The following is a 17,650-nucleotide window of genomic DNA, read 5'->3' as shown; positions in this document are numbered from 1 at the left end:
ACAACACTGTAACTAAGGCTACCAGCATTTCTTAGATTTCCCTTATAGCTCAGTTTTTGAATCTTGGAATCCCTGATTATACAGAACAGTTAAAAGTCATATAGTCCGTCCTCCAGCCAACTCTCCATTCACTCTATAACATCCTTTTCAAATAATTTTCTAGATTCAGTTAAAATATCCCCTTCTTCATTAATTTAAGTTTTTTAAAGACTACGATAGCCAGTGTATAAAGAAATCAAACCCATGTAATTGTGGTATTATAAGGCATGGATTAATTATAATGGGGCACCTGGTCTTAGAAAGCAAATAGAATGAGATTAGTGACTTTCACTGCCTTATCTGACTTTGCACAATTAATACACATTGGTGCTGTGTATATTTGACAGCCAAAGTGATCCAGGAAGTAGATCCCAGCTGACCATTAGAGTCATCCACTCCCCAAGTTTCCAAATACCTGGGTGAATATGATGTGAAAATCTGAAAGACAATATGATATGATGGAAACATAAAGCAAAACAAAACACCTAAACCAAGATTACAGTCCTGACTCTATTGCTAAACATCAAGATAGAAAACCATAGAGGAATATGATAGTTGTGATATCTCTAAGTCAAGAAGCAAAATATACGTTTTATTTTCAATGAGGAGAATGGAAGAACTCAACAGTTTCGCCACATGCTAATGATTTTGTATGCTTGTGGAATAGATTACAATCTAGAATAAAGGTAAATTCTCAGTATTCTATCATAAAAGAGTAGTAATACAGAAAATTCAAACCTTATTTTCATTTTTCTCATAAAAAACTGTGAGTTCAACATAACAAATTTACTTTATTTTGACTGATGTGTTGATATTTAGAGTCATTCTCATTCGACAAATAACTATCACAAAAATAAAATTCAGTCAACTCAAATATCCACTTTAGCCACATTATTGACTACATTATATAATATGCTTGTTCCACTATTTTCCTTAAAATTAATGGTATTTAAAAAGATGATACCTTTTCAAATATCCCTTTTTCATGGTTCTTATGGCATAAATGATCAAGAAATATGGCTGTAAAATTTGTAAGGAATGTAGGAAAAACAAGACAATGATGATTTTTTTCTATACGAACACATATTCCCCATGTGATTGCCCCACCCCCCATATACAGACAAGGTAATAGTAAACTAATCTTAATTTCTAGTTTAAAGGATACTGATATGGATAAGTAAATATCTCATAGGTAGTAGAAAACAGATACCTTCAAACTGCTAAAAGTAGGCTTAGAGGCCACCACAATTACAGTATGATACAGGAATCAACACCTAGCACGTGCGTGACCAAAGACGGACAGCCTGGAAAATGTTTTCCTTGGCAGTGTATCATACTAGCCCTAAAAGTTATTTCCTGTATCTTAGCAACTACAAAGAGAATTTTACAAATTTCTTGAAGCACAAATCCACAGGTTGTTTACAAATATTTCCATAAGAGTGCTCCCAATTTAATACAGCAGACTCTTTTGACTATCCTGTATTAGGCAAGTGGCAAAACTCTACACTGTCTGCACTCAGCAAAAGCACAAATCCATGATCAAGGGGAACTGAACTCCATAATCTGGAATTTATGCTTCTGACTTTCTTCATGTATAAAAAGGAAAGAGAAAAAATTGTGTTTCTCTTCATTATTACAGATTCCTAATTAAGGTCAATTGGAAATGATCCTTTAACAGAAAAATATTTTTGTAAATCCCAGACCACCTCAATAGCACTCCTAATTAGCGATATCTTCGGGGAGTCAGCAAACTGGCTGCCAGCCAAATGCTCCTGAGTGGTGGCTGAGGTCACTGTGAAGTGAAGCCAAACTTTCAGCCAAGCTGTGTTTACTGTAATCCCCCTACAGGGGGTCATGCCCTGCAGCAACAGGGGTTAAGCCTCAGACCCTGTCCTCAGAAAGCTCACGGTCTACTTGAAGCTTCACAAGGGAGCTCTGGAGGAGATGCTAAGAGCCACAATGATGCACGTGGCCAATTTCACAGGCAACTGAGGTCAGAAAAGACTTCCCAACGGAGAAGAAAGGAGAAAACACAGCCAAATTTTAAAGAACCAATACTCATTCAGCACAGGGGCAAGAGGGCTCCCATGCTAAGGGGAGGGGCGTTCCAAACAGAGCCAGTGGCTGGTATGAAGGCAGCGAAGAATGCTAAGGGACCCCTAACCATTCAGGAAAACCACCACTGAAGCGGCAAAATAAAAATGGAATGGTAGGCTGAGGTCAAGATCTACAGTGTTATGTTCTAGGCTAAGGAGGATGGACTATACCCATGGAAAACGCTGAACTCTTACAGACTTTTAAGCTCTTAGGGCATGTGAAAGATGGCATGAGCAAGGGGCAGGAAGGCCATCCCCGAAACCCACTGCTGTTGTGAAAAGACAGTAGGGATGGAACTGGGGCCCTACGGTAGTTTTGGGTAGCTGTAGATGTAAAATAAAGCAGCCGAACCAGAGGCTTAATAATCGACTAGATGTGGGGGCGGGAAAAGGTCAAGGAGGGGTAAGTGAAAATAGCCAAATGAACAAGCTTCCACCCACTCTATCTGAAGTACAAAGTCTTAGGTTTCAAAAGCCCTTTCCATTTCAGGGCCTTAGTTTTACAGTCCCTCTCAGCAGCCTCCCACAGGGGACATCTCATTTTATATTACAGTAAATAATTGATCTGTTTCTGCATGGGAACTAATCTTGCAGGACTGCTCTGGATAATAGGAGAGAAGGTGGGGCACACACAGACTTCTGTTAAAAAGCTTTCATTGGTGGCAGTAGGGTGTGTGCGTGCTTAATTCTCTCTCTGCCTCCTTTAGAACACATTTTTAAAAATCTACTGTTCTTGGGCTGGTCACACATTTTGTCAGATTCTAAATTTACTGCATAATAAAAGTGCTAATACCTGCCACACCTAATTCACAGGGTTGCTGAGATGAGCAAAAAGAAAATCTGTGTGAAAGTTCTTTGTCAACTTTAAAGTCCTATTATAAATGTAAGGCATTATTATTGATATTGCTTCATTCTTTCAGCAATAGCCTCACTAAGATGAAGAGATGACTAAATCCTTACAGAGCTCTCAGCAAAGAGTAATGAAAAGTAGTTTAAGTTCCTTATACATACTGGATATTAGACCTTTGTTGGATGCATAGTTTGCAAAAATTTTCTCCCATTCTGTAGGTTGTCTGTTTACTTTGTTGACAGCTTCTTCTGCTGTGCAGAAGCTCTTCAGTTTAATTAGATCCCAGTTGTCAATTTTTGCTTTTGTTGCAATTGCTTTTGGAACTTAAACAAATTTACAAGTAAAAAATAAACAACCCCATTAAAAAGTGAGCAAACAACATGAACAGACACTTTTCAAAAGAAAACATACATGCGGCCAACAATCACATGAAAAAAAAGCTCAGCATCACTGATCATTAGAGAAATGCAAATCAAAACCACAATGAGATACTATCTCACATCAGTCAGAATGGCTACTACTAAAGAGTCAAAAATAACAGATGCTAGTGAGGTTATGAAGAAAAATTAACACTTCTACACTGTTGGTGGGAGTGTAAAATAGTCCAGTCATTGTGGAAGACAATTTCTCAAAGGCCAAAAGACAGAAATGCCATCAGACCCAGCAATTTCATTACTGGGTATATGCCCAAAGGAATATAAATCATTCTGTTATGAAGACACATGCACACATACATTCACTGCAGCACTATTCACAATAGCAAAGACATGGAATCAACCTAAATGCCCATCAATCATAGACTGGATAAAGAAAACATGGTACATATACACCATGGAATACTATGCAGCCCTAAAAAAGAATGAGATCATGTCTTTTGCAAGGACATGAATGGAGCTGGAGGCCATTATCCCTAGCAAGTTAGTGCAGGAAAAGAAAATCAAATAAGTTATATTTAGCCCCCACTTATAAGTGGGAGCTAAAAGATGAGAACACATGGACACATAGAGGGGAACAACACACACTGGAGCCTTTTGGAGGGTGGAGGATGAGAGGAGGGAGAGGATCGAGAAAAATAACTAATGAGTACAAGGCTTAAACTTGGGTGATGAAATAATCTGTACAACAAACCCCCATGACACAAGTTTACCTATGGAACAAAACTGCACTTATAACCCTGAAGTTAAAATAAAAGTTTTTTAAAAAGGGGAGAGAGAGGTTAGGCATGCAACTGGGAAGCTGAAATAAACCAAAAAAAAAAAAAAAAGGGCCGGGCGCGGTGGCTCACGCCTGTAATCCCAGCACTTTGGGAGGCCGAGGCGGGCGGATCACAAGGTCAGGAGATCGAGACCATCCTGGCTAACACGGTGAAACCCCGTCTCTACTAAAACTACAAAAAATTAGCCGGGCGTGGTGGTGGGCGCCTGTGGTCCCAGCTACTTGGGAGGCTGAGGCAGGAGAATGGCGTGAACCCGGGAGGCAGAGCTTGCAGTGAGCCAAGATTGTGCCACTGCACTCCAGCCTGGGTGACAGAGCAAGACTCTGTCTCAAAAAAAAAAAAAAAAAAAGAAAAAAGAAAGAAAAAGAAAAGAAAAGTTCTCAGATGAAACTTGAACACACACCAAGAGTGCCCAGTTAATGACAAGGTGTCCACCCCTTTGGTTTAAGATGCCACGATGTGTCTTTGTATACACTTCTCAAATTCCTTGGAACAAAATGACAGTAAGAAGACGATTAGATCTTCATTACCATGTAATATCTTTTTAGAAATGCAGATGCCATCACTAACATCAGTAAGGGCGAAGCCTTTGACAAGCCTACTTTTTTTCAGTGTGCAGGATTACAGCTATTTCAGAGCAACCCGGTCTCACCTGCCCCCCTCATCCTGCTTCTAAACTCTCTAGTATTCCTTGATCTGTAGAGATGTAATACTGTTAAGAAAAATGTTTTATGGAGTTCAATCAGAAATTGACTCAGTGTCATTTTTTAATTCTAACAACAATCTCTTCAACATTTCAAGACTCAAGGAATAAAAAAAGGAAAGGTTTATCTCATAGAGTGAGCATCAACAGCACAAATAAAAGGAAGTTATTTTTGTTTAATTTTTTTAAAAGCTTAACCTTAAGACCTGAAGCCAACAATTTGCAGAATTACAGAAGTTCAGGAAATGTTAGTAATCCAACCAGACATATGTTCAGTCAGACAATATTATAAGAACAATGGCTTAGAATTACAACTTTTATTTATTTATTTTTTGAACAGTTATGGAAGGAAATTAAGCCACTCAGAAGTGTTCATTTTAAACTGATAGCATTGGTGGCATTTTAGCCTGCTTACTTACAAATGCTAGCAGAGGGAAGAAATACGAAAGCCATTCAAATGGTATGGAGCACGTAATCCATAGCACGTTAACACTGTAAGTCAAAGAGCCAACCTTCGCACATGATTCCATGGAAATCTGGCAGGAAATCAGTCTAAACCTCCACTTACAATACCTGTATAAATAGTTTTGAAATGTTTTGCTTTGAACCTGTGGAGGTACTTTCTATAATATTTGTATCAGGAGGCCACTCCTGAACCCCAGAAACTGACTTTAGGACTCTATTCAGGGCTATCATATGTAAAGTTCAAGCTATGTCTTGGCCAGCAGTATCCTTTGGCAATGGTGGAAAGAAAATTTGGTTTTTCATTTCTCCTTCCTCCTAAAGATGTCTTAAGATTTAAATGAGGCAAGTGCCTGTCACAAGGCAGGCATTCAACAAATGGCTCTTTCATGGTAGCCTGTAAAAAACACCTCATAACCATAGGGAACATGGTTACCAAGGGCTTTATTCTCCCCACGTGGAGAAAGGTGGGGAGGGAAAGCCTCGGGGACTTTTGTTTCTCTCTTTATGACACAAAGTGGATCCAGAAGAGTTCAATGAAGACAATGGTCTCTGAAACAGAAGAGCAAGCTAGAACCTTCCCAATGATAAAATGGAAAGTGGTTAAATAAGAAACTCTCCTTAGGATAAGGGGCAGGCAGACAAAGGGCCATTAGCCACTAGAAATTAGAATTCAGGTCAGACACAGTGGCTCATGCCTATAATCCCAGCACTCTGGGAGGCTGATAAAGGGGGATTGCTTGAAGCCAAGAGTTCAAGGCCAGCCTGGGCAACAAATTGAGACCCTGTCTCTACGAAAAATTTTTTTTAAAAAATCAGCTGGGGGCAGTGGTGCGTGCCTGTAGTCCGAGCTACTGGGGAAGCTGAGACAAGAGGATCACTTGAGCCTAGGAGTTCAAGGCTGCAATGAGCTATGATCACACCACTGCACTCCAGCCTGGAGGACAAAGCAAGACCTTGTCTCTTACAAAATACAAATTTTAAAAAATTAAAAATAATAGAATTCAGAGTTGATGCAGGGAGAGGAATGCATTCATTAGCTGAAAATACAACTCTAGGTTGTTTTCGTTTTTCAGTTTCCGTAAGAAATGCATCCTGAAATACAGTGTTTGTATAAAACTCTTTATTTTTAGAAGTTTTAAAAAGGAATGTGTTTTAAGAACACAAATTTCAAACCAAACATCTATCCCCCCACCTGCCTTGCCTAAGGCAACTGTAAAGAGAGGATCTAAGAGGGAAAGTGTCCTCTAGAATGCTATGAAGGCTCAGGGAAATGTATTGCATGTGTTAGCAAACATGAAAATTAATCACAACACATGGGTTAGCAACCACGAAGATCGCAGTGTAACTTCCTCTAGCTGAAAGTCAATTATTATACTACGAAAGAGGAAGAGAAATGGCATTTTGTCATTACAGGCTTGTAGACTGATAAAATGTTAGCACTCAAAGAAGCCTCAGATAAAATCCAATCTTTCCCTTCCTTGAAGCAAAGAAGCAAAAACTCAAAAAGTGAATTCCCTAGATCCTTCAGGATAGTATTTCTAGATTAGAATATTATAAATATGAAGAAGTTCAACCACACATAGGATGCTTGAATGCCCTGACAAGTGACTGCCTGACCTCTTAGTGGTAGGGACACCAATGCCACACTTGGTTTGTTCAATACAGTTTACTACCATGGAGTGCTTTGTAAACTATAAATAGCACTACACACTGATAATAAAGATCACTGGATCTTCACAAGACTCTCAAGAGTTAGCCAGGGTTATTTTCTCCATGTTACAGAGAAGGAAACTGAGACTTTTCTTCATGAGGAATTGAGATGAAATATGAACCAAGATCCTCGGAACCCAATGTAGTGTACTGTAGCCATGCAGAGATGCCACTGGGAGCAGGTTGTCATGTTGAGGCATAATCTGTCTCTGTTTAAATGCTGTTCGTAATTCTACATGTACCTCAAGGCCATTTAGAACAAATCTAATCTGGCTTCTACTTAACAGCCCTAAATATCCTCAGACAGCATCCTTCTGACTTCTCCACCCCAACTTTGATTTGATCATCGCAGCAAGATCTCCTCAAAAAGTTATCATTTTTATTACCAAATACTAAGTGCCTCTTTCCCATAATAGATGTGATTTTAGTCAATTAAAGAATGAATTGTTAAAGCATCTATTAATGTATTTAGCAAATACAGATGGTAAGAAAACCACTGGCCAGGCCAGGCACGGTGGCTCATGCCTGTAATCCCAGCACTTTGGGAGGCTGGGGTCAGGAGTTCAAGACCAGCCTGGCCAACATGGCAAAACCCCATCTCTACTAAAAATACAAAAATTAGCCAGGCACAGTGGCGTGTGCCTGTAATCCCAGCCACTCAAGAGGCTGAGGCAGAAGAATCGTTTGAAACCAGGAGGCAGATGTTGCAGTGAGCCAAGATCATGCCACTGCACTCCAGCCTAGGTGACAGAGCAAGACTCCATCTCAAAAAAAAAAAAAGAAAAAGAAAAAGAAAAGAAAAAAGAAAACCACTGGCCAGAAAGTGAAATATGCATATGCCTCAGTTCTCATCCCTACCACAGTCTTGCAACACAACACAACCTCTAGAAAAATATTATCAAGATACATATACATATGTGCCACAGTTATAATACTTAAAAAGAAACTAATGAGTGGTTTTCAATGGGAAATATACTATGTGTATATATAATTAAATGCTAAAACATAAATAAAAATATTATGAAATCTTAGTCTCAAAGAGATTAATCGCCTGATTCATACACTAATAGGTAAACACTCAAGAACAAATGAAACTTTATCCTTTGCCTAATTTGGAGTGGGGAGGAAAAGTAAAATTCAAATGCATTAATGCTAATTTATATTCTTGTCAAGGTTAGAATTTCAGCATTGATTGAGCAAGCCACTACACTAGATGTAAGTGAAATCTGCTACCAGAAAATCATAATGTATAATTTTTCAATCATTTTTTCCATTCTCAATGTGCCATGTTAACACTGATAATAAAAAAATGTAATAAGCTGACTGATTCAGAAATCAAAATGCAAGCCTCTAAATTTCATTACATAAGTGTCAGATCTGAAAGAAAAGGAAGTGATTTTTTACATACATTTATGTTTCTACACACATACATGCAGATAAGATACATACGTATATAATATGTATAGATGTATAATATATTTTATGTATATTTACATATGAGTATGTACTTCCATAGCCTCTCCTTTTACATCAGGTCTTGTCACATACATTATCTCATTTAATTCTTTCACAAATGCTTTGAAGTATTAGTTCTATAAATGAGGAAAGAGAAACTCAGAATGTTTTAGAGCTCTAACCTAAAATTTCAAAAATTGTTTTTAAATTTAGTCCAGATCAACCTGCCTCCAAAGCCCATCTTCATAATTCAATAGAAGATGCTCTATATTCATCAAATTAAAACTTTAACAAATACATTGAGGTACAGTCACTGAAATTAAAACACATAATGTGACAGTCCACGTTCTCTGGTTTCAAATTCCCAGATTCCTTGCTGAAATTCTCCTACAAGGGCCCAAAAATGTGTTAAAAGAGACAATCCAAACACCTGTAACTATGAATACGACAGAAGAGCACAGTAGCAAGCCAGAGAAGTTCATGGCTTCAAGCCCTCCACTCAGAAAGCAATAATTTTCTAATAGGTGAACAATTAAACTATTAATACAGGTAAATTAACTTTATAGCGGTAAGCTTGCCTTTTTAAACCAATTTGAGCATGACTGTAACAACTCCTGTCCTAAATTAAAAAAAAAAAAAGTCTAACACAGGGTATTTTATGCCAAGTCACAGTTATGTAATAGCAATATTTAGAGTAAAGAACTGCTTGCTGTTCATTGTCCTGGTACTGAATTAATTGCTGTTCTCATATGGGTGACCTAAAACAAAATCAGTTTGTTATGCTAGTTCCTCCGTGAGCAGAGATTTATTCATAATAACAAAAAGATCATGGACTCTTACTCATCATTATGATTACATATTTATGCTCCAATAAGACTAGCTTTCTTTTGATTATTATTACTACCAAAAAACATCTACAGATAATTTAGGAGTCAATGGACAACTCCAGAGCAAAGTTTAACAAACTGCAAGTGTGTAATTGTGCAAGCCAGTCTGTTTTTTTTTTTTTTTTTTTTTTTTGAGATGGAGTTTCACTCTTGTTGACCAAGCCAGAGTGCAATGGCACGATCTCGGCTCACCACAACCTCCGCCTCCTGGGTTCAAACGATTCTCCTGTCTCAGCCTCCTGAGAAGCTGGGATTACAGGCATGCATCACCACACCCAGCTAATTTTTTGTATCTTTAGTAGAAACGGGGTTTCACCATGTTAGCCAGGCTGGTCTCGAACTCCTGACCTCAGGTTATCTGCCTGCCTTGGCCTCCCAAAGTGCTGGGATTACAGACGTGAGGTACTGTGCCTGGCCTAGCCAGGCTTGAAATCAAATTATTTGGTCTCAACCAGCCTTCTGAATGGAATGAAATTGAATTGAATGGAACAGGAAGAGAAAGGGAAAGGGAAAGAGAAGGGAAGGACAAGGGAAACAAAATGGGAAGGAAAAGAGTAAGGGAAGGGGAAGGGTAGGGAAGAGGACAGGGAAGGAGAAGAGAGGAGAGGGAGGGGGGAAGGGAGAAGAAGAAGAGGGAAGAAGAGGACAATGCAAAGTAGCAAGTATTCTTTCAAGAAACTTTTGTTTCTGGTCATGTGTGGGTTTGTGCATGTGCACACACACATAAGCACATGTGGGATTACAATGTATAATGTATTTCTTACTGAGAGTTGCAACTAAAAGTATTCAAAAGCCACACTTCTAGAAGTCTGCACATGTGTACAGGTTAGGGTTAAATGAACTTCAAATTTATATAAACATATCCTGTGGTCAAGAGGAAAGGAAACTGAGACCAGGAAACTTTCCTTTGCTCTACGAATGACTTCTGAAATACACAAAAACTATATTTTTAAATTAACTGCCCTGTCAAATTTGTATATAGACCATTACAATGGAATGGGAAGATGCCCTTTTAAAAATGTCTTCCTCTTTTTAGCCCCATGCTGGTTGGCCTCTACCTTTACTATAGCACCCATCTATCAGATAGTGCTTCCTATAGATAACATGTTTACATGTAACTCTATATTCAGCCCCTATTAGCTACTATAAGGAAGATGCTCAAAATCTGTTTGCGAAAGAAAGTTCCCGCCAAGTTACCTGAGAAACAATCATTAGATATCTATTCTTTCTGCTCTGAAGGGTTTTACCATCTTTTTTGCGGGGTGGGGGGAGGTCTCCTATCAAAATACAAACACCTGAGAAGGGAATACCCTAAGATCTTGGTTCTCAGTTGACTCCTGCCGCCTGAGAGGTCCATGAGGGTGAAGTGATTGGTACTGAGCATCTGGGAAAGGCACCTTTTAGCTTACCAATGACTGGGAAAAATACACAGGAAAGTTGTTGATCAAATTTGCAGATGATGCAGAGTGAAGAGGAGTAGCTAATTAGGCAGATTAAAATCTAGATTTTTTTTAAATCCAAACATCAATGCAATTAACTTTATACAAACATAAATATAAGGTCAGAAAAAAGTCAACTACTTTGGTACATGATAGAGAGGAGCACCAAGGCTATTAGCAATTAGTATTTTAAAAATTGAAAACAGCCTAGACCTTAGGCTTGAGTTCAACTTAACATAATTAGAACGCCCTATAGCCCTGTGTGCCCAGGACAATTCTGGTTTATGCCTGTTGCCTGAGCTTAATTATTAGCCACGTCCCCCTTTCACTCTCAAGAATGTCCTGGTTTGGGTGATAAGTATATTATCACTCCAAATATAAATAAGTGAATACTGTGCTGAACCGGCAGAAAAGCTGATGCCGCCATTTTAGGCTGATTCATATTAGACTGATTCCTCAAACAGAGGAAGAAGGAACACATCCATGTTGGGTCCAGTTCTATAGATGCCACATTTTAAGCAGCATCCTAACAAATTAGCCAGTATCCAAAGTTCAGCAAGGGGGAAAGCAAGCAAAATACACAAATCTTGTTATTTGAGCAACGATAGTTCAAACTGGGAAATGTTGCCTAACAGAGAGAAAACAAAGAGTTGGCATAATCCCACTTTGTGTAGCTAAACTTCTACATGTAAACGAGCGAGGAAAGTTTTTCCCTATATTGATCCAGGATCAAAGAAAATTTCAGTTCCATGCAAGGGGAAACTTGCCAGCAATTGGAAAAAATCCAAAAAATACAAATTACTCAGAGGCAAGTAAACTTGTACTCATCATGTTGAGGCAGAGGCAGATGCAGTGCAGCAGGAATCTTGCCTTGGGGAGGTCTTTCCCAAATACTACCTTCTATTTTTCTTTTTTTTCCTTTTCTTTTCTCTCTCTTTTTTTTTTTTTTTTTTTTTAAATACAGAGCCTCGCTCTGTCACCCAGGCTGGAGAACAGCGCTATCTCAGCTCACTGCAACCTCCACCTTCCAGGTTCAAGCGATTCTCCTGTCTCAGCCTCCTGAGTAGCTGGGATTACAGGCACGCCCTACGACGCCCAGCTAATTTTTGTATTTTTAGTAGAGATGGGTTTCACCATGTTGGACATGCTAGTCTCAAACTCCTGACCTCGTGATCTGCCCACCTCGGCCTCCTAAAGTGCTGGGATTACAGGCGTAAGCCACTGCGCCTGGCCTACCTTCTGTTTTTCAATGGGAACTGTGGTAGAGGTGACTGGCAAAAAGGGAAGGAGTTCATGTTGTGCATTTACATAAAAAGCTCAGACACCTCACCTGCTTCAGCTGTATTTATCAAACTGTGGTTGGTTTGGCATCTCGGTATTACAGAAACCAGGAAATTTCAGCCCCCAGACCCCATAAGTCTTCTACTACTAAATATCTGTCAGTGCTACATCAAAATGCTCAAAGTTAAAGCACTATGTAAATATGTATTGTTATTACTTCCAACTTTACATTCCACATGAACAAATACAGTTGTGTTTATATTTTGCAGTATCGGAGGCATGATGCTCGCTGTGGTATTTTGTCACTTAAGTTTTTAGTTTGGTAAGATACTCCCAGATTAAAATAAGATTAACAGAGAGTCAAAGGTGGAAGGAATAATAACAAAGAAACACCCTTTCCCCACAACACACACACACATGCACACACACACACTACACAAATAGCAGCTATAATACTTAATGACTGAGCACTCTATGCCAAGCACAATGATAAAAGCTTTACACAGATTCTTTAATCTCTGTAGAAAACTTTGAGACCAGTATTACTATTGTTCCCATGTTACAGATCACGAAACTGGAAATTTTAAAGGTTAGGTTCTGCCCAGGGTCACAGAGGTAGGATTCAAACCCAAACAACTAACTTCAGAGTCTGTTCTTTTATACACTAAAGATAGAAAAGACATAACCCAGCTATTTTGTATGTTTGGAAAGTAGAACAGTAAAATATTAAAGAATTGGGATGTGGGAGGAAAGGTAGGACTTCCAGAAAGTGGACATGAGAAGTGGGGAACAGAGAGATGAGATAACAGAGTAGAGAGGACACATCATGGCGGACAGGCCATGGGAAATGAAAGCAATGGTGGTGGTATGTTCTTCTCTTGGCATTTTTTTGTCTCCTCCTTTCCTACCTATTCTTTTATTCTCCATAACTGTAAATTTGTTTGTTGTTCTCTTCCTCTATTTTTTAGCTTCTCTCTCTCATTACATCTCTTTTTGTCGGTTTTTGAGAAGGGGGTTGTTTTTGTTTTTTCTTTTTACCAACAAGAATGAGCTTGGGTCTCTTTGTAGTTTTATCTCCTTCTCTTTCCCTAATTATTTTCTTCCTTTTACAGTCTCTTATTTCACTCTCTCTCCAATATTTCCTTTATCACTTCTCCAAACTTTTTCTTTTCTTTCTCTTCCTTACATGATTATAAAATTATTCTTTAAAAATGTATCATGTCCTTTGGATAAGATTAGGTCTTTTCTATTTCAAATAAAAATTTAGATGAGTTGAACATTTTCTTATCAAAACTCAACCTGAAAGTAATTTGCAAAAGCAAGCACATTTCTAACAGAGGACTTGGATCCAGAATACAGAAAGTGCTTTTACAACTCAATAAAAGAAGACATACAATCCAATAAGATTTAAACAGATGTTTCACAAAAAAGGGAAGGCTAACAAGTACATAAAAATACACTCAATACCACTGGTCATTAGAGAAATGCAAACTATGACCATAATTAGATACCACTACAAAACCACTAGAATGGCTACAGTTAAAAAGAATGACAACGTCATGTGTTATGAGGATGTGGAGCAACTGGAATTCTCATACATTGATGGTATGAACACAAAATGGTTCCCTACTTTGGAGAACATTTTGGTAGTTTCTTGAAAAGTTAAAAGACACTTATTATATGATCCAGCAATCCCATTCCAAGATGTCTACCCAAGAGAATTAGAACATATGTCCACACAAAGCATTGTATGCAAATGTCCACCTACATTATTCACAGTTTCCCAAAAATGGGGGAAAACAAACCAAATGTCCAACTCCAAATGTAGTGGTATATCCATACAATAGAATACTACTACCAAAAACAAAAGAACAAATACTGACACATGCAGTACTGATCCTGAACATGGATGAATCTCAAACACATCTGACTAAGTGAGAGAAGCCAGACACAAAAGACTACACACCACATGAGGCCATTTATATGAATTCTAGAAAAGGCAAAACTATAGCATCCAAAAGAAGGTCAAGGGTTACCTGGAAGTGGGGTGGAAGCAAGGATTGACTGCAAAAGGACAAAAAAGAATGTTTTGAGATGATGTAAGTGATTTAAGTATTGGCTGCACAACTGTATATATTTAACAAAACTCATTAAGCTGAATATTTAAAAGGAGTAAATTTTATGGTATATAAGTTACTATTCAATCAAGTTGAAAATAAAATTACTACAGTTGTATATAGTCCTCAGTTGTTCACTTTTCTATGGATCAATTGTTTCTCATAAATATTTTTAAGAAAAAAGATAAACTTTAAAGACATAACAAGGATTTGTTTTATTAATAGTTGTTGTGGTTTGGTTTGCTTGGCATGTGGGAAGAGGAACACTGGGTTGACTTGTTTGCTAAATCACAGGATCTAGCTTGACTTCCCCGCACACGGCAGCTCTCAAAATCATTTGGTGATTGACTGATAAGGCACACCCAGGGGTTCAGCAGGTACATCTAATTAAATCTAGTGAGATAAATTTTTCTTAACACAGCACACAATAAAATTAAGATTTAATCCACAATTTAATTTCAATTTGAAGAAAAGAATAGCCTGGAATATCTTGTCATATCTGAAAGTGAGGAAGAGACTATTGAGTCATGCCAAAAATACTTGAGGGTCCCAACGAACAAAATTGAGACTACTGAGCATTGAGATGAATGGCCACATTGGATTGAAACACACCAAATATGTTAAAATCCGTGAGCTCATAATTATTTTTGAAAACACATATTAGTCATCTTTGGAGGTCACAGTACCAACTCATTATTCTAAAAACTGGAAGATAAAGGGAAATACGCTACAAAAGCAAGAAAAGAGGAAGGTAGATCAACATAAACACTGAAGGACATCTGCGATACGTCACACAGTAGAAAGAGTAAGCTTCAGTCCGCCGTATAAGGTGATCCCAACGTTATAAAATTCAACAAATCTACACAATGCTTTTATAGACTTCAATAAAAACTCAAGGAAGATAAACTATTTACTGTGGTTACCCCTGAGATACGGAAATGGATGTTGTGGAGGAGGAAAAAAGATTTTCACTTTGTATGTTTTATTACTTCGGTAAAAATTTTAAAGCAACAAATTTCTAGACAAAACTTTTTTGTTTTCCCAGGGGAAAAAAATCTAATTTATTATGGACTATATGTTAAAGCCTTGTAATGATGCTGCACTGCCTACTGGATAAGCCTAAATTTGTTCTTAGAGTGAAAAGTATAAAATAAAAGTTTCAAAAGATGTAAATAAAAAAAGCTTACTCTAATGTTGTTGTTTCTCTTTTGTCTTTGGAGAAATGGACCAGAGAATGAGAATGGGCCACCATGATTCCACTTCTGCTACCACTGTCATCAAATTATTTTAAAAATCATTTAGAAAAGGTCTATTTAATTTTCTACTTCATTTAGTCTACACCTGCTCTTTTCCGAGGAACTCTGCAATTGAGTGGCACCCAATTATTCATCCATTAAACATGTGAGACAGGAAACTCAGGCTGAGGAGAGGAGGCTCCCATTGAGGGGGAGAGCTTGGGGTGAGCACATCCCACTCTGATGCCAGCTGTCCCTGCGGCGGAGGTGGCGCCTTCCAGGCCTGGGAGGGCCCAGCTCAATGGCAGTGCATTCATTTTAATCTCTAGTTAAGAAGTTTAACAGGAGTAGCAAAGGATATAATTAGAAACGTTCTCAACTGCTAGCAGAATTGAAAAGAATGAGGATTCCATAACAATTAAAATTACTTTTCTAAGTGCTGATAATTCTTACCTCCTTTGCCAGCTGGGTACAAGTCAGGACCTCTGTTTTAGCCAGTTTTATACACATGTTTTATAAACAGATGTTTTATACACATCTCTGGAAATATAGTCCTTCCATTTTACCATGTCAGCTGACACAGGGGAAGTTTTATTTGAAAAAAAAAGTCAAGGCATTACAAAGTAGAAAAGAAGGATTCTTAATGTGGGAACCACGAGCCTACAGTGGATGGGATTCATGGAGGTCGACAAATCCCCTGAACGTGTAAGAAAACCTGCATGTGTGTCTGTGCGTGCGTGTGTGTGTGTGCATTCACAGATTCATTTCTCTATGGGAGGACACATAGCTGTTATGAGATTCTGAGAGGGCTCTAGTCCCCTCAGAAACCCATAGTAATCACTCCTGAAAGGGAGGGTACCATTATAAATCATCTTAGGCTCTCAAGCCAGTAACTAAACGAACACAGTCAGTTGCAAGTAGGCATGAGCTAAACTCTGCTTTGTTAAACAATGGAAGAGGAAATACATTGGGAAGGAGAGGGTTCCTAAAAGTTGCTTTAGAGAAGTAGAAAGAAGATAAGTCAGTCCTAAATGTGGGCCCAGGCAGGGAAGGGAGATTCCTGGACCAGGTCTACAGGAAGCACATTTCCTCTGCAAGGGAGTGCCCACACCAACATGAACAAGCATGACAGAATGCTCTGAGAGCACAGATAAAGAAAAAGATGAATGAGCCAGCAAATCCATGGCCAAGTATTTGCCAAAGAGAAATGAGTGCTTTTGCCCACCAAAAGACACACAAAGCATGTCACAGGATTCATCACAGCCCATTGACTGGATAAGCGATAAATAAATAGTGGTATGGTCACAGAATGGAATTGTAAAAAGTAACAAGAAAGAATGAACTGCTACATGCAATAACATTAATGAATTACATAGATGTTATGTTGAACAAAGAAACAGCCACAACGGAGTATGACGGAAAACCTGTCCATGTCCACACAAAACCTAATGTTAGGAGCAGCATTATTCATAATAGTCAAAAAAGAGATAAACCTAAATGTCCATTAACTGATAGATGGACAAACAAAATATGATATATCCACATCTTGGAATATTAACCAGCCTTAAAAAGGAATGATGTGGCCAGGTGCAGTGGCTCATACCTGTAATCCCAGCACTTTGGGAGGCTGAGGCAGATGGATCACCTGAGGTCAGGAGTTTGAGACCAGCCTGGCCAACATGGTGAAACCCTGTCTTACTAAAAATACAAAAATTAGCCAGGAGTGGTGGCGGGTGCCTGTAATCCCAGCTACTCAGGAGGCTGAGTCAGGAGAATCCCTTGAACCCGGAAGCAGAGGTTGCAGTGAGCAGAGATCATACCACCGCACTCCAGCCTGGGTGACAGAACAAGACTCTGTCTTGGGAAAAAAAAAAAAAAGGAATGATGTACTGATTCATGCTAAAACATGGACAAACTTTGAAAACGTTATCTAAATGAAAGAAGCCAGTCACAAAAGGCCACATAAGGTATGGTTCCATTTACATGAAATGTTCAGAATAGGCAAATGTATACAGATGGAAAGGAGCTTCGCCAGGGCTGGGAGGAGGGGGAAATTGGGAGTGACTGCTAATGGCTGTATCTTTTGGAGGTGATGAAAAGGTTCTAGAATAGAAAGTGACAATGGTTGCACAAACTTGTGAATACACTAAAACTACT

The 17,650-nt window shown here is 38.5% G+C and overlaps 1 protein-coding gene across 1 annotated transcript in view; it reads right to left on the bottom strand.

The window, feature by feature from the left end:
- ITPR2 (inositol 1,4,5-trisphosphate receptor type 2) overlaps nt 1–17,650 on the bottom strand; it is a 499,301-nt gene that overhangs the window by 393,735 nt on the left and 87,916 nt on the right. The gene's annotated exons all lie outside the window — the stretch shown is intronic.

Source organism: Gorilla gorilla, chromosome 10 (genome assembly GCF_029281585.2).
Source record: "Gorilla gorilla gorilla isolate KB3781 chromosome 10, NHGRI_mGorGor1-v2.1_pri, whole genome shotgun sequence".
Taxonomy (NCBI): domain Eukaryota; kingdom Metazoa; phylum Chordata; class Mammalia; order Primates; family Hominidae; genus Gorilla; species Gorilla gorilla.
Note: the sequence above shows the minus strand (reverse complement) of the source record. Positions and strands in the feature narration are given on the sequence as shown.